Source organism: Hyla sarda, unplaced genomic scaffold (assembly GCF_029499605.1).
Source record: "Hyla sarda isolate aHylSar1 unplaced genomic scaffold, aHylSar1.hap1 scaffold_214, whole genome shotgun sequence".
Classification (NCBI taxonomy): Eukaryota; Metazoa; Chordata; class Amphibia; order Anura; family Hylidae; genus Hyla; species Hyla sarda.
The window spans coordinates 220,540-244,930 of NW_026608806.1; positions in this window are offsets into that span (position 1 = coordinate 220,540).

Genomic DNA, 24,391 nt, shown 5'->3' on the forward strand with positions numbered 1-24,391 from the left:
ATATTGATTGTATCATTTCTACACTAAATATTCATGTATCACTTGCGTAGATTCCTGCTAGTTTGCTAAACATAGAGTATGTACTATTGTATTAATGCTTGTATGTATGTCTTATTTGGTTTAGCTAATTAATGTTTTTATTAAATGTTATTAACTTTGCTGGTTACCGAGTGACAGTTAATTTGGTGGTATACACTGCCAGTACAAGACATTTCTGCCAAAATACCTTGTACAATTATTTCATAGTTGTACAAAACTTAATCAGTGTTTCTGGGTGTTTTACAAACATATTTAGGACCTATAAATTTAGCCTGAACTTCCTGCTTCCGTTTTCATATAGTTGGTGCCATTTTGACTCCAACAAAGAGAGCACATGGTCGGGGGAGGGGCATGTTTGTTTTACTCTAATTCTAAAATCACAATTGGTGTAGCATGCAGGATTGTCCACAATAAGTGGAGCTGCAGACAGGATTATCACCTTTAGAACCGCAACACTGTGCCCCCACAATAAATGATGGCCCTGTTCCCCCACAATAAATGATGTCGCTGTGCCCCACAATAAATGATGTCGCTGTGCCCCCACAATAAATGATGTCGCTGTGCCCCACAATAAATTATGTCGCTGTGCCCCCACAATAAATGATGTCGCTGTGCCCCCACAATAAATGATGTCGCTGTGCCCCCACAATAAATGATGTCGCTGTGCCCCACAATAAATGATGTCGCTGTGCCCCACAATAAATTATGTCGCTGTGCCCCCACAATAAATTATATCGCTGTGCCCCACAATAAATGATGTCGCTGTGCCCCACAATAAATGATGTCGCTGTGCCCCCACAATAAATGATGTCGCTGTGCCCCCACAATAAATGATGTCGCTGTGCCCCCACAATAAATGATGTCTGTCACGATGCCGGCTGGCAGGTAGTGGATCCTCTGTGCCAGAGAGGGATTGGCGTGGACCGTGCTAGTGGACCGGTTCTAAGCCACTACTGGTTTTCACCAGAGCCCGCCGCAAAGCGGGATGGTCTTGCTGCGGCGGTAGTGACCAGGTCGTATCCACTAGCAACGGCTCACCTCTCTGGCTGCTGAAGATAGGCGCGGTACAAGGGAGTAGGCAGAAGCAAGGTCGGACGTAGCAGAAGGTCGGGGCAGGCAGCAAGGATCGTAGTCAGGGGCAACGGCAGAAGGTCTGGAAACACAGGCAAGGAACACACAAGGAACGCTTTCACTGGCACTAAGGCAACAAGATCCGGCAAGGGAGTGCAGGGGAAGTGAGGTGATATAGGGAAGTGCACAGGTGAACACACTAATTGGAACCACTGCGCCAATCAGCGGCGCAGTGGCCCTTTAAATCGCAGAGACCCGGCGCGCGCGCGCCCTAGGGAGCGGGGCCGCGCGCGCCGGGACAGGACAGACGGAGAGCGAGTCAGGTACGGGAGCCGGGGTGCGCATCGCGAGCGGGCGCTACCCGCATCGCGAATCGCACCCCGGCTGGCAGCGGAATCGCAGCGCCCCGGGTCAGAGGATGTGACCGGAGCGCTGCAGCGGGGAGAGTGAAGCGAGCGCTCCGGGGAGGAGCGGGGACCCGGAGCGCTCGGCGTAACAGTACCCCCCCCCTTGGGTCTCCCCCTCTTCTTAGAGCCTGAGAACCTGAGGAGCAGACTTTTGTCTAGGATGTTGTCCTCAGGTTCCCAGGATCTCTCTTCAGGACCACAACCCTCCCAGTCCACCAAAAAAAAAGTTTTCCCTCTGACCTTCTTGGAAGCCAAGACTTCTTTGACAGAGAAGATGTCCGAGGAGCCGGAAACAGGAGTGGGAGGAACAGATTTGGGAGAAAAACGGTTGAGGATGAGTGGTTTGAGAAGAGAGACGTGAAAGGCATTAGGGATACGAAGAGAAGGGGGAAGAAGAAGTTTATAAGAGACAGGATTAATTTGACGCAAAATTTTGAAAGGACCAAGATAGCGTGGTCCCAACTTGTAGCTAGGGACACGGAAGCGGACATATTTAGCGGAGAGCCATACCTTGTCTCCAGGGGAAAAAACGGGAGGAGCTCTTCTTTTCTTATCTGCGAACTTCTTCATGCGTGATGAAGCCTGTAAGAGAGAATTTTGGGTCTCTCTCCATATGATGGAAAGATCACGAGAAATTTCATCCACAGCGGGCAGACCAGAGGGCAAGGGAGTAGGGAGGGGGGGAAGAGGGTGACGGCCGTACACCACAAAAAATGGGGATTTGGAGGAAGATTCAGAGACCCTAAAGTTATACGAGAATTCGGCCCATGGGAGGAGATCTGCCCAGTCATCCTGGCGGGAGGAAACAAAATGTCGCAAATAATCACCCAAGATCTGGTTAATTCTTTCTACTTGTCCATTGGACTGGGGATGATATGCAGAAGAAAAATTTAATTTGATCTTGAGTTGTTTACAGAGAGCCCTCCAGAATTTAGACACGAATTGGACGCCTCTATCCGAGACAATCTGCGTAGGCAACCCGTGAAGACGAAAAATGTGTACAAAAAATTGTTTAGCCAACTGAGGCGCAGAAGGAAGACCAGGAAGAGGGATGAAATGTGCCATTTTGGAGAATCGATCAACGACCACCCAAATAACAGTGTTGCCACGGGAAGGGGGCAAATCAGTAATAAAATCCATACCAATCAGAGACCAAGGCTGTTCGGGGACAGGCAGAGGATGAAGAAAACCAGCGGGCTTCTGGCGAGGAGTCTTATCCCGGGCACAGATAGTGCAGGCTCGCACAAAGTCCACAACATCCGTCTCCAGAGTCGGCCACCAATAGAAGCGGGAGATGAGTTGCACAGATTTCTTGATGCCCGCATGACCTGCGAGATGGGAGGAGTGACCCCATTTGAGGATTCCGAGGCGTTGGCGTGGAGAAACAAAGGTCTTTCCTGGAGGAGTCTGCCTGATGGAGGCAGGAGAAGTGGAGATCAGGCAGTCAGGTGGAATGATGTGTTGCGGAGAGAGTTCAACTTCTGAGGCATCCGAGGAACGAGAGAGAGCATCGGCCCTAATGTTCTTATCGGCAGGACGAAAGTGAATCTCAAAATTAAATCGGGCAAAGAACAGAGACCACCGGGCCTGGCGAGGATTCAGCCGTTGGGCAGACTGGAGGTAGGAGAGGTTCTTGTGGTCGGTGTAGATAATAACAGGAAAACTTGATCCCTCCAGCAGATGCCTCCATTCCTCAAGTGCTAATTTAATGGCTAGAAGCTCACGATCCCCGATGGAGTAGTTCCTCTCCGCTGGAGAGAAGGTCCTAGAGAAAAAACCACAAGTGACAGCATGCCCGGAAGAATTTTTTTGTAGAAGAACAGCTCCAGCTCCCACTGAGGAGGCATCAACCTCCAATAGGAAGGGTTTGGAAGGGTCAGGTCTGGAGAGGACGGGAGCCGAAGAAAAGGCAGACTTGAGTCGTTTAAAGGCGTCTTCTGCTTGAGGAGACCAGGACTTGGGATCAGCATTTTTTTTTGGTTAAAGCCACGATAGGAGCCACAATGGTAGAAAAATGTGGAATAAATTGCCTGTAATAATTGGCGAAGCCCAAAAAACGTTGGATAGCACGGAGTCCGGAGGGGCGTGGCCAATCTAAGACGGCAGAGAGTTTGTCTGGATCCATCTGTAGTCCCTGGCCAGAGACCAAATATCCTAGAAAAGGAAGAGATTGGCATTCAAACAGACATTTCTCAATTTTGGCATAGAGTTGATTGTCACGAAGTCTCTGAAGAACCATACGGACATGCTGGCGGTGTTCTTCTAGATTGGCAGAAAAAATTAGGATATCGTCCAGATATACAACAACACAGGAGTATAACAGATCACGAAAAATTTCATTGACAAAGTCTTGGAAGACGGCAGGGGCGTTGCACAGGCCAAAGGGCATGACCAGATACTCAAAGTGTCCATCTCTGGTGTTAAAAGCCGTTTTCCACTCATCCCCCTCTCTGATGCAGATGAGGTTATAGGCGCCTCTTAAGTCCAATTTAGTAAAGATGTGGGCACCTTGGAGGCGATCAAAGAGTTCAGAGATGAGGGGTAAGGGGTAGCGGTTCTTAACCGTGATTTTATTAAGACCGCGGTAGTCAATGCAAGGACGTAGGGAGCCATCTTTTTTGGACACAAAGAAAAATCCGGCTCCGGCAGGAGAGGAGGATTTACGGATAAAGCCCTTTTTTAGATTCTCCTGGACGTATTCAGACATGGCAAGAGTCTCTGGGGCAGAGAGAGGATAAATTCTGCCCCGGGGTGGAGTAGTGCCCGGGAGGAGGTCGATAGGACAATCATAAGGCCTGTGAGGAGGTAGAGTCTCAGCTTGTTTTTTGCAGAAAACATCCGCGAAATCCATATAGGCCTTAGGGAGACCGGTTACTGGAGGAACCACAGAGTTACGGCAAGGGTTACTGGGAACCGGTTTTAGACAGTTCTTGGAACAAGAGGACCCCCAACTCTTGATCTCCCCAGTGGACCAATCCAGGGTTGGGGAATGAAGTTGAAGCCAGGGAAGTCCAAGGAGAATTTCCGAGGTGCAATTGGGGAGGACCAAAAGTTCAATCCTCTCGTGATGAGATCCGATGCTCATAAGAAGGGGCTCCGTGCGGAAACGTATGGTACAGTCCAATCTTTCATTATTTACACAATTGATGTAGAGGGGTCTGGCGAGACTGGTCACTGGGATGTTGAACCTGTTGACGAGAGAGGCCAAAATAAAATTTCCTGCAGATCCAGAGTCCAAGAAGGCCACAGCAGGGAAGGAGAAGGCAGAGGCAGACATCCGCACAGGCACTGTAAGACGTGGAGAAGCAGAGTAGACATCAAGGACTGTCTCACCTTTGTGCGGAGTCAGCGTACGTCTTTCCAGGCGGGGAGGACGGATAGGACAATCCCTCAGGAAGTGTTCGGTACTAGCACAGTACAGGCAGAGGTTCTCCATACGGCGTCGTGTCCTCTCTTGAGGTGTCAGGCGAGACCGGTCGACCTGCATAGCCTCCACGGCGGAAGGCACAGGAACAGATTGCAGGGGACCAGAGGAGAGAGGAGCCGAGGAGAAGAAACGCCTCGTGCGAACAGAGTCCATATCTTGGCGGAGTTCCTGACGCCTTTCGGAAAAACGCATGTCAATGCGAGTGGCAAGGTGAATAAGTTCATGTAGATTAGCAGGAATTTCTCGTGCGGCCAGAACATCTTTAATGTTGCTGGATAGGCCTTTTTTGAAGGTCGCGCAGAGGGCCTCATTATTCCAGGACAATTCTGAAGCAAGAGTACGGAATTGTACGGCATACTCGCCAACGGAAGAATTACCCTGGACCAGGTTCAACAGGGCAGTCTCAGCAGAAGAGGCTCGGGCAGGTTCCTCAAAGACACTTCGGATTTCCGAGAAGAAGGAGTGTACAGAGGCAGTGACGGGGTCATTGCGGTCCCAGAGCGGTGTGGCCCATGACAGGGCTTTTCCGGACAGAAGGCTGACTACGAAGGCCACCTTAGACCTTTCAGTGGGAAACAGGTCCGACATCATCTCCAGATGCAGGGAACATTGGGAAAGAAAGCCACGGCAAAACTTAGAGTCCCCATCAAATTTATCCGGCAAGGATAGGCGTAGCCCAGGAGCGGCCACTCGCTGCGGAGGAGGTGCAGGAGCTGGCGGAGGAGATGACTGCTGAAGCTGTGGTAGTAACTGTTGTAGCATAACGGTCAGTTGAGACAGCTGTTGGCCTTGTTGCGCTATCTGTTGTGAGTGCTGGGCGACCACCGTGGTGAGGTCAGCGACAACTGGCAGAGGAACTTCAGCGGGATCCATGGCCGGATCTACTGTCACGATGCCGGCTGGCAGGTAGTGGATCCTCTGTGCCAGAGAGGGATTGGCGTGGACCGTGCTAGTGGACCGGTTCTAAGCCACTACTGGTTTTCACCAGAGCCCGCCGCAAAGCGGGATGGTCTTGCTGCGGCGGTAGTGACCAGGTCGTATCCACTAGCAACGGCTCACCTCTCTGGCTGCTGAAGATAGGCGCGGTACAAGGGAGTAGGCAGAAGCAAGGTCGGACGTAGCAGAAGGTCGGGGCAGGCAGCAAGGATCGTAGTCAGGGGCAACGGCAGAAGGTCTGGAAACACAGGCAAGGAACACACAAGGAACGCTTTCACTGGCACTAAGGCAACAAGATCCGGCAAGGGAGTGCAGGGGAAGTGAGGTGATATAGGGAAGTGCACAGGTGAACACACTAATTGGAACCACTGCGCCAATCAGCGGCGCAGTGGCCCTTTAAATCGCAGAGACCCGGCGCGCGCGCGCCCTAGGGAGCGGGGCCGCGCGCGCCGGGACAGGACAGACGGAGAGCGAGTCAGGTACGGGAGCCGGGGTGCGCATCGCGAGCGGGCGCTACCCGCATCGCGAATCGCACCCCGGCTGGCAGCGGAATCGCAGCGCCCCGGGTCAGAGGATGTGACCGGAGCGCTGCAGCGGGGAGAGTGAAGCGAGCGCTCCGGGGAGGAGCGGGGACCCGGAGCGCTCGGCGTAACAGTGTCGCTGTGCCCCCACAATAAATGATGTTGCTGTGCCCCCACAATAAATGATGTCGCTGTGCCCCCACAATAAATGATGTTGCTGTGCCCCACAATAAATTATGTCGCTGTGCCCCCACAATAAATTATGTCGCTGTGCCCCACAATAAATGATGTCGCTGTGCCCCACAATAAATGATGTCGCTGTGCCCCACAATAAATGATGTCGCTGTGCCCCACAATAAATGATGTCGCTGTGCCCCCACAATAAATGATGTCGCTGTGCCCCCACAATGATGTCTGTTACGCCTAGCGCTCCGGGTCCCCGCTCCTCCCCGGAGCGCTCACGGCATCTTTCTCCCTGCAGCGCCCCGGTCAGTCCCGCTGACCGGGAGCGCTGTACTGTCATGGCCGTCGGGGATGCGATTCGCACAGCGGGACGCGCCCGCTCGCGAATCGCATCCCAGGTCACTTACCCGTCCCGGTCCCCTGCTGTCTTGTGCTGGCGCGCGCGGCTCCGCTCTCTAGGGCGCGCGCGCGCCAGCTCTCTGAGACTTAAAGGGCCAGTGCACCAATGATTGGTGCCTGGCCCAATTAGCTTAATTGGCTTCCACCTGCTCCCTGGCTATATCTAATCTCCTCCCTTGCACTTCCTCGCCGGATCTTGTTGCCTTGTGCCAGTGAAAGCGTTTAGTGTGTCCAAAGCCTGTGTACCTGAACTTCTGCTATCCATCCTGACTACGAACCTTGCCGCCTGCCCCCGACCTTCTGCTACATCTGACCTTGCCTCTGCCTAGTCCTTCTGTCCCACGCCTTCTCAGCAGTCAGCGAGGTTGAGCCGTTGCTAGTGGATACGACCTGGTTGCTACTGCCGCAGCAAGACCATCCCGCTTTGCGGCGGGCTCTGGTGAAAACCAGCAGCCTCTTAGAACCGGTCCACTAGCACGGTCCACGCCAATCCCTCGCTGACACAGCGGATCCACAACCCTTAGCCGAATCGTGACAGTAGATCCGGCCATGGATCCCGCTGAGGTGCCGCTGCCAAGTCTCGCTGACCTTACCACGGTGGTCGCTCAGCAATCGCAGCAAATTGCCCAACAAGGACAGCAGCTGTCGCAGTTGACCGCCACGTTACAGCAACTTCTGCCTCTGCTACAGCAGCAACCATCTCCTCCGCCAGCTCCTGCACCTCCTCCGCAGCGAGTGGCCGCTCCTAGCCTCCGCTTGTCCCTGCCGGACAAATTTGATGGGGACTCTAAACTCTGCCGTGGATTTTTGTCTCAGTGTTCCCTGCATATGGAGATGTTGTCGGACTTGTTTCCTACAGAACGGTCTAAGGTGGCGTTTGTAGTAAGCCTTCTTTCAGGAAAGGCCTTGTCTTGGGCCACACCGCTCTGGGACCGCAATGATCCTGCCACAGCCACAGTCCAGGCCTTCTTCACTGAAATCCGGAGTGTCTTCGAGGAGCCTGCCCGAGCTTCTTCTGCCGAGACTGCCCTGTTGAACCTGGTCCAGGGTAATTCTTCAGTGGGCGAGTACGCCATCCAATTTCGTACTCTTGCTTCCGAGTTATCATGGAATAACGAGGCTCTCTGCGCGACCTTTAAAAAAGGCCTATCCAGTCGCATCAAGGATGTGCTGGCCGCACGAGAGATTCCTGCCAACCTCCAAGAACTCATCCATTTGGCTACCCGCATTGACATGCGTTTTTCTGAGCGACACCAAGAGCTCCGCCAGGAAAAAGACTTAGATCTCTGGGCACCTCTCCCACAGCATCCTTTGCAGTCTACGCCTGGGCCTCCCGCCGAGGAGGCCATGCAAGTGGATCGGTCTCGCCTGACCCAGGAAGAGAGGAATCGCCGTAGGGAAGAAAATCTCTGTCTTTACTGTGCCAGTACCGAGCATTACTTGGTGGATTGCCCTATCCGTCCTCCACGTCTGGGAAACGCACGCACGCACCCAGCTCACGTGGGTGTGGCGTCTCTTGGTTCCAAGTCTGCTTCTCCACGTCTCACGGTGCCCGTGCGGATTTCTCCTTCAGCCAACTCCTCCCTCTCAGCCGTGGCCTGCTTGGACTCCGGTGCCTCTGGAAATTTTATTTTGGAGTCGTTTGTTAATAAATTCCGCATCCCGGTGACCCGTCTCGTCAAGCCGCTCTACATTTCCGCGGTCAATGGAGTCAGACTGGATTGCACCGTGCGTTACCGCACAAAACCCCTCCTGATGTGTATTGGACCCCACCACGAAAGGATTGAGCTCTTCGTTCTCCCCAACTGTACCTCTGAGGTCCTCCTTGGTCTGCCGTGGCTCCGGCTTCATTCTCCCACCCTTGATTGGACCACTGGGGAGATCAAGAACTGGGACTCTGCCTGCCTTAGGAAGTGCCTCTCCCCCCCTCCCATTCCCGTCAGGCAAGCCTCTGTGCCTCCTCATGGCTCCCGTCCTTGTGTCACCCTGCCCCGTGCCAGGCTTCACCCTCTGCCCTCCCTCCCCATTCCAACTCCTGCTGCACTGCCTGCCGTTGAGGAAACCCTCCATTCTTTCCCGGTGTCCTCATCCCAGGGGAGGCAGTTACCGGACAAAAAAAAGGGGAGACCTAAGGGGGGGGGTACTGTTACGCCTAGCGCTCCGGGTCCCCGCTCCTCCCCGGAGCGCTCACGGCATCTTTCTCCCTGCAGCGCCCCGGTCAGTCCCGCTGACCGGGAGCGCTGTACTGTCATGGCCGTCGGGGATGCGATTCGCACAGCGGGACGCGCCCGCTCGCGAATCGCATCCCAGGTCACTTACCCGTTCCGGTCCCCTGCTGTCTTGTGCTGGCGCGCGCGGCTCCGCTCTCTAGGGCGCGCGCGCGCCAGCTCTCTGAGACTTAAAGGGCCAGTGCACCAATGATTGGTGCCTGGCCCAATTAGCTTAATTGGCTTCCACCTGCTCCCTGGCTATATCTAATCTCCTCCCTTGCACTCCCTTGCCGGATCTTGTTGCCTTGTGCCAGTGAAAGCGTTTAGTGTGTCCAAAGCCTGTGTACCTGAACTTCTGCTATCCATCCTGACTACGAACCTTGCCGCCTGCCCCCGACCTTCTGCTACGTCTGACCTTGCCTCTGCCTAGTCCTTCTGTCCCACGCCTTCTCAGCAGTCAGCGAGGTTGAGCCGTTGCTAGTGGATACGACCTGGTTGCTACTGCCGCAGCAAGACCATCCCGCTTTGCGGCGGGCTCTGGTGAAAACCAGTAGCCTCTTAGAACCGGTCCACTAGCACGGTCCACGCCAATCCCTCGCTGACACAGCGGATCCACAACCCTTAGCCGAATCGTGACAATGTCGCTGTGCCCCCACAATAAATGATGTCGCTGTGCCCCCACAATAAATGATGTCGCTGTGCCCCACAATAAATGATGTCGCTGTGCCACACAATAAATGATGTAGCTGTGCCCCCACAATAAATGATGTTGCTGTGCCCCCACAATAAATGATGTCGCTGTGCCCCCACAATAAATGATGTTGCTGTGCCCCCACAATAAATGATGTCGCTGTGCCCCCACAATAAATGATGTCGCTGTGCCCCACAATAAATGATGTCGCTGTGCCCCCACAATAAATGATGTTGCTGTGTCCCCACAATAAATGATGTTGCTGTGTCCCCACAATAAATGATGTTGCTGTGCCCCCACAATAAATTGTGTCGCTGTGCCCCCACAATAAATTATATTGCTGTGCCCCCACAATAAATGATGTCGCTGTGCCCCCACAATAAATGATGTCGCTGTGCCCCCACAATAAATTATATCGCTGTGCCCCACAATAAATGATGTCGCTGTGCCCCACAATAAATTATGTCGCTGTCCCCCAACAATGAATGATGAATGGTTCTTGAAAATGAAAAATTTAATATTTCATTTGCTCAGCCCACTGTTAAAAAGATCTGTCAAACCCCAGTGGGGTGTAAATGCTCTCTGCACCCCTTATTATATTCCGTGAGGGGTATAGTTTCCGAAATGGGTTCACATGTAGGGGGGGGGGGTCCAGATGAGATGGGGTACAAATTTTGGGGGGCATTTTCTCCTATTACCCCTTGTAAAAATGTAAAATTTGGGGGGAAACCAGCATTTTAGTGAAAAAAATAAAAATAATTTACACATCCAACTTTAACAAAAAGTTGTGCAACACCTGTGGGGTGTTAAGGCTCACTGGACCCCTTGTTACATTCCTTGAGGGGTGTAGTTTCCAAAATTATATGCCATGTGTTTTTTTTTTTTTTTTTTTTTTTTTTTGCTGTTCTGGCACCATATGGGCTTCCTAAATGTGACATGCCCCCCAAAAACCATTTCAGCAAAATTCACTCTCCAAAATCCCATTGTCGCACCTTCCCTTCTGAGCCCTCTAGTGCGCCCGCAGAGCACTTGACATCCACATAGGAGGTATTTCCTTACTCGAGAGAAATTGGATTACACATTTTGGGTGGGATTTCTCTCCTTTTACCCCTTATAAAAAAAAAGACTCTACAAGAACATGTTAGCGTAACAAATTGAAGATTTTGAATTTTCTCCTTCACTTTGCTGCTATTCCGGTAAAACACCTAAAGGGTTAACACACTTTCTGAATGTCATTTTGTATACTTTGAGGAATGCAGTTTCTATAATGGGGTCACTTATATTTCTCACAGAAAAGCCCCATAAATCCACTTTATATTTAACTGGTCACTGAAAAATTCCGATTTTGAATTTTTCGAGAAAATTTTGAAAATTGCTGCAATAATTTGAAGCCTCTAATGTCTTCAAAAAGTTTAAACATGCCAACTTTATGATGCAAACATAATATATTGTATATAATAATATAAAGATATCTCCTGTATGATGGGGACATAATATATTGTATATAATGTAATATAAAGATATCTCCTGTATGATGGGGACATAATATATTGTATATAATAATATAAAGATATCTCCTGTATGATGGGGACATAATATATTGTATATAATATAATAATATAAAGATATCTCCTGTATGATGGTGACATAATATATTGTATATAATAATATAAAGATATCTCCTGTATGATGGTGACATAATATATTGTATATAATAATATAAAGATATCTCCTGTATGATGGGGACATAATATATTGTATATAATAATATAAAGATATCTCCTGTATGATGGTGACATAATATATTGTATATAATAATATAAAGATATCTCCTGTATGATGGGGACATAATATATTGTATATAATAATATAAAGATATCTCCTGTATGATGGGGACATAATATATTGTATATAATAATATAAAGATATCTCCTGTATGATGGTGACATAATATATTGTATATAATAATATAAAGATATCTCCTGTATGATGGTGACATAATATATTGTATATAATAATATAAAGATATCTCCTGTATGATGGGGACATAATATATTGTATATAATAATATAAAGATGTCTCTTGTATGATGGGGACATAATATATTGTATATAATAATATAAAGATATCTCCTGTATGATGGGGACATAATATATTGTATATAATAATACAAAGATATCTCCTGTATGATGGGGACATAATATATTGTATATAATATAATAATACAAAGATATCTCCTGTATGATGGGGACATAATATATTGTATATAATATAATAATATAAAGATATCTCCTGTATGATGGGGACATAATATATTGTATATAATAATATAAAGATATCTCCTGTATGATGGTGACATAATATATTGTATATAATAATATAAAGATATCTCCTGTATGATGGGGACATAATATATTGTATATAATAATATAAAGATATCTCCTGTATGATAGGGACATAATATATTGTATATAATAATATAAAGATGTCTCTTGTATGATGGGGACATAATATATTGTACATAATAATATAAAGATATCTCCTGTATGATGGTGACATAATATATTGTATATAATAATATAAAGATATCTCCTGTATGATGGTGACATAATATATTGTATATAATAATATAAAGATATCTCCTGTATGATGGTGACATAATATATTGTATATAATAATATAAAGATATCTCCTGTATGATGGGGACATAATATATTGTATATAATAATATAAAGATATCTCCTGTATGATGGTGACATAATATATTGTATATAATAATATAAAGATATCTCCTGTATGATGGGGACATAATATATTGTATATAATAATATAATAATATAAAGATATCTCCTGTATGATGGGGGCATAATATATTGTATATAATAATATAAAGATATCTCCTGTATGATAGGGACATAATATATTGTATATAATAATATAAAGATGTCTCTTGTATGATGGTGACATAATATATTGTATATAATAATATAAAGATATCTCCTGTATGATGGGGACATAATATATTGTATATAATAATATAAAGATATCTCCTGTATGATGGTGACATAATATATTGTATATAATAATATAATAATATAAAGATATCTCCTGTATGATGGGGGCATAATATATTGTATATAATAATATAAAGATATCTCCTGTATGATAGGGACATAATATATTGTATATAATAATATAAAGATGTCTCTTGTATGATGGGGACATAATATATTGTATATAATAATATAAAGATATCTCCTGTATGATGCAAACATAATATATTGTATATAATAATATAAAGATATCTCCTGTATGATGGTGACATAATATATTGTATATAATAATATAAAGATATCTCCTGTATGATGGGGACATAATATATTGTATATAATAATATAAAGATATCTCCTGTATGATGGTGACATAATATATTGTATATAATAATATAATAATATAAAGATATCTCCTGTATGATGGTGACATAATATATTGTATATAATAATATAAAGATATCTCCTGTATGATGGGGACATAATATATTGTATATAATAATATAAAGATATCTCCTGTATGATGGTGACATAATATATTGTATATAATAATATAAAGATATCTCCTGTATGATGGTGACATAATATATTGTATATAATATAATAATATAAAGATATCTCCTGTATGATGGGGACATAATATATTGTATATAATAATATAAAGATATCTCCTGTATGATGGGGACATAATATATTGTATATAATAATATAAAGATATCTCCTGTATGATGGTGACATAATATATTGTATATAATAATATAAAGATATCTCCTGTATGATGGTGACATAATATATTGTATATAATAATATAAAGATATCTCCTGTATGATGGTGACATAATATATTGTATATAATAATATAAAGGTATCTCCTGTATGATGGTGACATAATATATTGTATATAATAATATAAAGATATCTCCTGTATGATGGGGACATAATATATTGTATATAATAATATAAAGATATCTCCTGTATGATGGGGACATAATATATTGTATATAATAATATAAAGATATCTCCTGTATGATGGGGACATAATATATTGTATATAATAATATAAAGATATCTCCTGAATGATGGTGACATAATATATTGTATATAATAATATAAAGATATTTCCTGTATGATGGGGACATAATATATTGTATATAATAATATAAAGATATCTCCTGTATGATGGGGACATAATATATTGTATATAATAATATAAAGATATCTCCTGTATGATGGTGACATAATATATTGTATATAATAATATAAAGATATCTCCTGTATGATGGGGACATAATATATTGTATATAATATAATAATATAAAGATATCTCCTGTATGATGGGGACATAATATATTGTATATAATAATATAAAGATATCTCCTGTATGATGGTGACATAATATATTGTATATAATAATATAAAGATATCTCCTGTATGATGGGGACATAATATATTGTATATAATAATATAAAGATATCTCCTGTATGATGGGGACATAATATATTGTATATAATAATATAAAGTCCTCTCCTGTATGATGGGGACATAATATATTGTATATAATAATATAAAGATATCTCCTGTATGATGGTGACATAATATATTGTATATAATAATATAAAGATATCTCCTGTATGATGGGGACATAATATATTGTATATAATAATATAAAGATATCTCCTGTATGATGGTGACATAATATATTGTATATAATAATATAAAGATATCTCCTGTATGATGGGGACATAATATATTGTATATAATATAATAATATAAAGATATCTCCTGTATGATGGGGACATAATATATTGTATATAATAATATAAAGATATCTCCTGTATGATGGTGACATAATATATTGTATATAATAATATAAAGATATCTCCTGTATGATGGGGACATAATATATTGTATATAATAATATAAAGATATCTCCTGTATGATGGGGACATAATATATTGTATATAATAATATAAAGTCATCTCCTGTATGATGGGGACATAATATATTGTATATAATAATATAAAGATATCTCCTGTATGATGGTGACATAATATATTGTATATAATAATATAAAGATATCTCCTGTATGATGGGGACATAATATATTGTATATAATAATATAAAGATATCTCCTGTATGATGGAGACATAATATATTGTATATAATAATATAAAGATATCTCCTGTATGATGGGGACATAATATATTGTATATAATATAATAATATAAAGATATCTCCTGTATGATGGGGACATAATATATTGTATATAATAATATAAAGATATCTCCTGTATGATGGTGACATAATATATTGTATATAATAATATAAAGATATCTCCTGTATGATGGGGACATAATATATTGTATATAATAATATAAAGATGTCTCTTGTATGATGGGGACATAATATATTGTATATAATAATATAAAGATATCTCCTGTATGATGGGGACATAATATATTGTATATAATAATATAAAGATATCTCCTGTATGATGGGGACATAATATATTGTATATAATATAATAATATAAAGATATCTCCTGTATGATGGGGACATAATATATTGTATATAATAATATAAAGATATCTCCTGTATGATGGGGACATAATATATTGTATATAATAATATAATGATATCTCCTGTATGATGGGGACATAATATATTGTATATAATAATATAAAGATATTTCCTGTATGATGGGGACATAATATATTGTATATAATAATATAAAGATATCTCCTGTATGATGGTGACATAATATATTGTATATAATATAATAATATAAAGATATCTCCTGTATGATGGTGACATAATATATTGTATATAATAATATAAAGATATCTCCTGTATGATGGGGACATAATATATTGTATATAATAATATAAAGATATCTCCTGTATGATAGGGACATAATATATTGTATATAATAATATAAAGATGTCTCTTGTATGATGGGGACATAATATATTGTATATAATAATATAAAGATATCTCCTGTATGATGCAAACATAATATATTGTATATAATAATATAAAGATATCTCCTGTATGATGGTGACATAATATATTGTATATAATAATATAAAGATATCTCCTGTATGATGGGGACATAATATATTGTATATAATAATATAAAGATATCTCCTGTATGATGGTGACATAATATATTGTATATAATAATATAATAATATAAAGATATTTCCTGTATGATGGGGACATAATATATTGTATATAATAATATAAAGATATCTCCTGTATAATGGTGACATAATATATTGTATATAATATAATAATATAAAGATATCTCCTGTATGATGGGGACATAATATATTGTATATAATATAATAATATAAAGATATCTCCTGTATGATGGGGACATAATATATTGTATATAATAATATAAAGATATCTCCTGTATGATGGGGACATAATATATTGTATATAATATAAAGATATCTCCTGTATGATGGGGACATAATATATTGTATATAATAATATAAAGATATCTCCTGTATGATGGGGACATAATATATTGTATATAATATAAAGATATCTCCTGTATGATGGGGACATAATATATTGTATATAATATAAAGATATCTCCTGTATGATGGGGACATAATATATTGTATATAATAATATAAAGATATCTCCTGTATGATGGTGACATAATATATTGTATATAATAATATAAAGATATCTCCTGTATGATGGGGACATAATATATTGTATATAATAATATAAAGATATCTCCTGAATGATGGGGACATAATATATTGTATATAATAATATAAAGATATCTCCTGTATGATGGTGACATAATATATTGTATATAATAATATAAAGATATTTCCTGTATGATGGGGACATAATATATTGTATATAATAATATAAAGATATCTCCTGTATGATGGTGACATAATATATTGTATATAATAATATAAAGATATCTCCTGTATGATGGTGACATAATATATTGTATATAATAATATAAAGATATCTCCTGTATGATGGGGACACAATATATTGTATATAATATAATAATATAAAGATATCTCCTGTATGATGGGGACACAATATATTGTATATAATATAATATATAAAGATATCTCCTGTATGATGGGGACACAATATATTGTATATAATATAATAATATAAAGATATCTCCTGTATGATGGGGACATAATATATTGTATATAATAATATAAAGATATCTCCTGTATGATGGTGACATAATATATTGTATATAATAATATAAAGATATCTCCTGTATGATGGTGACATAATATATTGTATATAATAATATAAAGATATCTCCTGTATGATGGGGACATAATATATTGTATATAATAATATAAAGATATCTCCTGTATGATGGGGACATAATATATTGTATATAATAATATAAAGTCATCTCCTGTATGATGGGGACATAATATATTGTATATAATAATATAAAGATATCTCCTGTATGATGGTGACATAATATATTGTATATAATAATATAAAGATATCTCCTGTATGATGGGGACATAATATATTGTATATAATAATATAAAGATATCTCCTGTATGATGGGGACATAATATATTGTATATAATAATATAAAGATATCTCCTGTATGATGGGGACATAATATATTGTATATAATATAATATATAAAGATATCTCCTGTATGATGGGGACATAATATATTGTATATAATAATATAAAGATATCTCCTGTATGATGGTGACATAATATATTGTATATAATAATATAAAGATATCTCCTGTATGATGGGGACATAATATATTGTATATAATATAATAATATAAAGATATCTCCTGTATGATGGGGACATAATATATTGTATATAATAATATAAAGATATCTCCTGTATGATGGTGACATAATATATTGTATATAATAATATAAAGATATCTCCTGTATGATGGGGACATAATATATTGTATATAATAATATAAAGATATCTCCTGTATGATGGGGACATAATATATTGTATATAATAATATAAAGTCATCTCCTGTATGATGGGGACATAATATATTGTATATAATAATATAAAGATATCTCCTGTATGATGGTGACATAATATATTGTATATAATAATATAAAGATATCTCCTGTATGATGGGGACATAATATATTGTATATAATATAATAATATAAAGATATCTCCTGTATGATGGTGACATAATATATTGTATATAATAATATAAAGATATCTCCTGTATGATGGGGACATAATATATTGTATATAATAATATAAAGATGTCTCTGTATGATGGGGACATAATATATTGTATATAATAATATAAAGATATCTCCTGTATGATGGGGACATAATATATTGTATATAATAATATAAAGATATCTCCTGTATGATGGGGACATAATATATTGTATATAATATAATAATATAAAGATATCTCCTGTATGATGGGGACATAATATATTGTATATAATAATATAAAGATATCTCCTGTATGATGGTGACATAATATATTGTATATAATAATATAAAGATATCTCCTGTATGATGGGGACATAATATATTGTATATAATAATATAAAGATATCTCCTGTATGATAGGGACATAATATATTGTATATAATAATATAAAGATATCTCCTGTATGATGGCAAACATAATATATTGTATATAATAATATAAAGATATCTCCTGTATGATGGTGACATAATATATTGTATATAATAATATAAAGATATCTCCTGTATGATGGGGACATAATATATTGTATATAATAATATAAAGATATCTCCTGTATGATAGGGACATAATATATTGTATATAATAATATAAAGATATCTCCTGTATGATGGTGACATAATATATTGTATATAATAATATAAAGATGTCTCTTGTATGATGGGGACATAATATATTGTATATAATAATATAAAGATATCTCCTGTATGATGCAAACATAATATATTGTATATAATAATATAAAGATATCTCCTGTATGATGGTGACATAATATATTGTATATAATAATATAAAGATATCTCCTGTATGATGGGGACATAATATATTGTATATAATAATATAAAGATATCTCCTGTATGATGGTGACATAATATATTGTATATAATAATATTAATAATATAAAGATATCTCCTGTATGATGGTGACATAATATATTGTATATAATAATATAAAGATATCTCCTGTATGATGGGGACATAATATATTGTATATAATAATATAAAGATATCTCCTGTATGATGGTGACATAATATATTGTATATAATAATATAAAGATATTTCCTGTATGATGGTGACATAATATATTGTATATAATAATATAAAGATATCTCCTGTATGATGGTGACATAATATATTGTATATAATAATATAAAGATATCTCCTGTATGATGGTGACATAATATATTGTATATAATATAATAATATAAAGATATCTCCTGTATGATGGGGACATAATATATTGTATATAATAATATAAAGATATCTCCTGTATGATGGGGACATAATATATTGTATATAATAATATAAAGATATCTCCTGTATGATGGGGACATAATATATTGTATATATAATATGAAGATATCTCCTGTATGATGGGGACATAATATATTGTATATAATAATATAAAGATATCTCCTGTATGATGGTGACATAATATATTGTATATAATAATATAAAGATATCTCCTGTATGATGGGGACATAATATATTGTATATAATAATATAAAGGTATCTCCTGTATGATGGTGACATAATATATTGTATATAATAATATAAAGATATCTCCTGTATGATGGGGACATAATATATTGTATATAATAATATAAAGATATCTCCTGTATGATGGGGACATAATATATTGTATATAATAATATAAAGATATCTCCTGTATGATGGGGACATAATATATTGTATATAATAATATAAAGATATCTCCTGTATGATGGTGACATAATATATTGTATATAATAATATAAAGATATTTCCTGTATGATGGGGACATAATATATTGTATATAATATAATAATATAAAGATATCTCCTGTATGATGGGGACATAATATATTGTATATAATATAATATAAAGATATCTCCTGTATGATGGTGACATAATATATTGTATATAATATAATAATATAAAGATATCTCCTGTATGATGGTGACATAATATATTGTATATAATATAATAATATAAAGATATCTCCTGTATGATGGGGACATAATATATTGTATATAATAATATAAAGATATCTCCTGTATGATGGGGACATAATATATTGTATATAATATAAAGATATCTCCTGTATGATGGGGACATAATATATTGTATATAATAATATAAAGATATCTCCTGTATGATGGTGACATAATATATTGTATATAATAATATAAAGATGTCTCCTGTATGATGGTGACATAATATATTGTATATAATAATATAAAGATATCTCCTGTATGATGGTGACATAATATATTGTATATAATAATATAAAGATATTTCCTGTATGATGGGGACATAATATATTGTATATAATAATATAAAGATATCTCCTGTATGATGGTGACATAATATATTGTATATAATAATATAAAGATATCTCCTGTATGATGGTGACATAATATATTGTATATAATAATATAAAGGTATCTCCTGTATGATGGTGACATAATATATTGTATATAATAATATAAAGATATCTCCTGTATGATGGTGGACATAATATATTGTATATAATAATATAAAGATATCTCCTGTATGATGGGGACATAATATATTGTATATAATAATATAAAGATATCTCCTGTATGATGGTGACATAATATATTGTATATAATAATATAAAGATATCTCCTGTATGATGGGGACATAATATATTGTATATAATAATATAAAGATATCTCCTGTATGATGGGGACATAATATATTGTATATAATAATATAAAGATATCTCCTGTATGATGGTGACATAATATATTGTATATAATAATATAAAGATATCTCCTGTATGATGGGGACATAATATATTGTATATAATAATATAAAGATATCTCCTGTATGATAGGGACATAATATATTGTATATAATAATATAAAGATATCTCCTGTATGATGGGGACATAATATATTGTATATAATAATATAAAGATATCTCCTGTATGATGGTGACATAATATATTGTATATAATAATATAAAGATATCTCCTGTATGATGGTGACATAATATATTGTATATAATAATATAAAGATATCTCCTGTATGATGGTGACATAATATATTGTATATAATAATATAAAGATATCTCCTGTATGATGGGGACATAATATATTGTATATAATAATATAAAGATATCTCCTGTATGATGGTGACATAATATATTGTATATAATAATATAAAGATATCTCCTGTATGATGGGGACATAATATATTGTATATAATAATATAAAGATATCTCCTGTATGATGGGGACATAATATATTGTATATAATAATATAAAGATATCTCCTGTATGATGGTGACATAATATATTGTATATAATAATATAAAGATATCTCCTGTATGATGGGGACATAATATATTGTATATAATAATATAAAGATATCTCCTGTATGATAGGGACATAATATATTGTATATAATAATATAAAGATATCTCCTGTATGATGGGGACATAATATATTGTATATAATAATATAAAGATATCTCCTGTATGATGGTGACATAATATATTGTATATAATAATATAAAGATATCTCCTGTATGATGGGGACATAATATATTGTATATAATATGAAGATATCTCCTGTATGATGGGGACATAATATATTGTATATAATAATATAAAGATATCTCCTGTATGATGGGGACATAATATATTGTATATAATATAATAATAAAGATATCTCCTGTATGATGGGGACATAATATATTGTATATAATAATATAAAGATATCTCCTGTATGATGGTGACATAATATATTGTATATAATAATATAAAGATATCTCCTGTATGATGGGGACATAATATATTGTATATAATAATATAAAGATATCTCCTGTATGATGGGGACATAATATATTGTATATAATAATATAAAGATATCTCCTGTATGATGGTGACATAATATATTGTATATAATAATATAAAGATATCTCCTGTATGATGGGGACATAATATATTGTATATAATAATAATATAAAGATATCTCCTGTATGATGGGGACATAATATATTGTATATAATAATATAAAGATATCTCCTGTATGATGGTGACATAATATATTGTATATAATAATATAAAGATATCTCCTGTATGATGGGGACATAATATATTGTATATAATAATATAAAGATATCTCCTGTATGATGGGGACATAATATATTGTATATAATAATATAAAGATATCTCCTGTATGATGGTGACATAATATATTGTATATTATATAATAATATAAAGATATCTCCTGTATGATGGTGACATAATATATTGTATATAATAATATAAAGATATCTCCTGTATGATGATGACATAATATATTGTATATAATAATATAAAGATATCTCCTGTATGATGGGGACATAATATATTGTATATAATAATATAAAGATATCTCCTGTATGATGGGGGACATAATATATTGTATATAATAATATAAAGATATCTCCTGTATGATGGTGACATAATATATTGTATATAATAATATAAAGATATCTCCTGTATGATGGTGACATAATATATTGTATATAATAATATAAAGATATCTCCTGTATGATGGGGACATAATATATTGTATATAATAATATAAAGATATCTCCTGTATGATGGTGACATAATATATTGTATATAATAATATAATAATATAAGATATCCCTGTATGATGGGGACATAATATATTGTATATAATATAATAATATAAAGATATCCCCTGTATGATGGGGACATAATATATTGTATATAATATAATAATATAAAGATATCTCCTATATGATGGTGACATAATATATTGTATATAATAATATATAGATATCTCCTATATGATGGTGACATAATATATTGTATATAATAATATAAAGATATCTCCTGTATGATGGGGACATAATATATTGTATATAATATAATAATATAAAGATATCCCCTGTATGATGGGGACATAATATATTGTATATAATATAATAATATAAAGATATCTCCTGTATGATGGGACATAATATATTGTATATAATATAATAATATAAAGATATCTCCTGTATGATGGGGACATAAAATATTGTATATAATAATATAAAGATATCTCCTGTATGATGGTGACATAATATATTGTATATAATAATATAAAGATATCTCCTGTATGATGGTGACATAATATATTGTATATAATAATATAAAGATATCTCCTGTATGATGGTGACATAATATATTGTATATAATATAATATAAAGATATCTCCTGTATGATGGGGACATAATATATTGTATATATAATAATATAAAGATATCTCCTGTATGATGGTGACATAATATATTGTATATAATAATATAAAGATATCTCCTGTATGATGGGGACATAATATATTGTATATAATATAATAATATAAAGATATCTCCTGTATGATGGGGACATAATATATTGTATATAATAATATAAAGATATCTCCTGTATGATGGGGACATAATATATTGTATATAATATAAAGATATTCCTGTATGATGGGGACATAATATATTGTATATAATAATATAAAGATATCTCCTGTATGATGGTGACATAATATATTGTATATAATAATATAAAGATGTCTCCTGTATGATGGTGACATAATATATTGTATATAATAATATAAAGATATCTCCTGTATGATGGTGACATAATATATTGTATATAATAATATAAAGATATTTCCTGTATGATGGGGACATAATATATTGTATATAATAATATAAAGATATCTCCTGTATGATGGTGACATAATATATTGTATATAATAATATAAAGATATCTCCTGTATGATGGTGACATAATATATTGTATATAATAATATAAAGGATATCTCCTGTATGATGGTGACATAATATATTGTATATAATAATATAAAGATATCTCCTGTATGATGGTGACATAATATATTGTATATAATAATATAAAGATATCTCCTGTATGATGGGGGACATAATATATTGTATATAATAATATAAAGATATCTCCTGTATGATGGTGACATAATATATTGTATATAATAATATAAAGATATCTCCTGTATGATGGGGACATAATATATTGTATATAATATAATAATATAAAGATATCTCCTGTATGATGGGGACATAATATATTGTATATAATAATATAAAGATATCTCCTGTATGATGGTGACATAATATATTGTATATAATAATATAAAGATATCTCCTGTATGATGGGGACATAATATATTGTATATAATAATAAT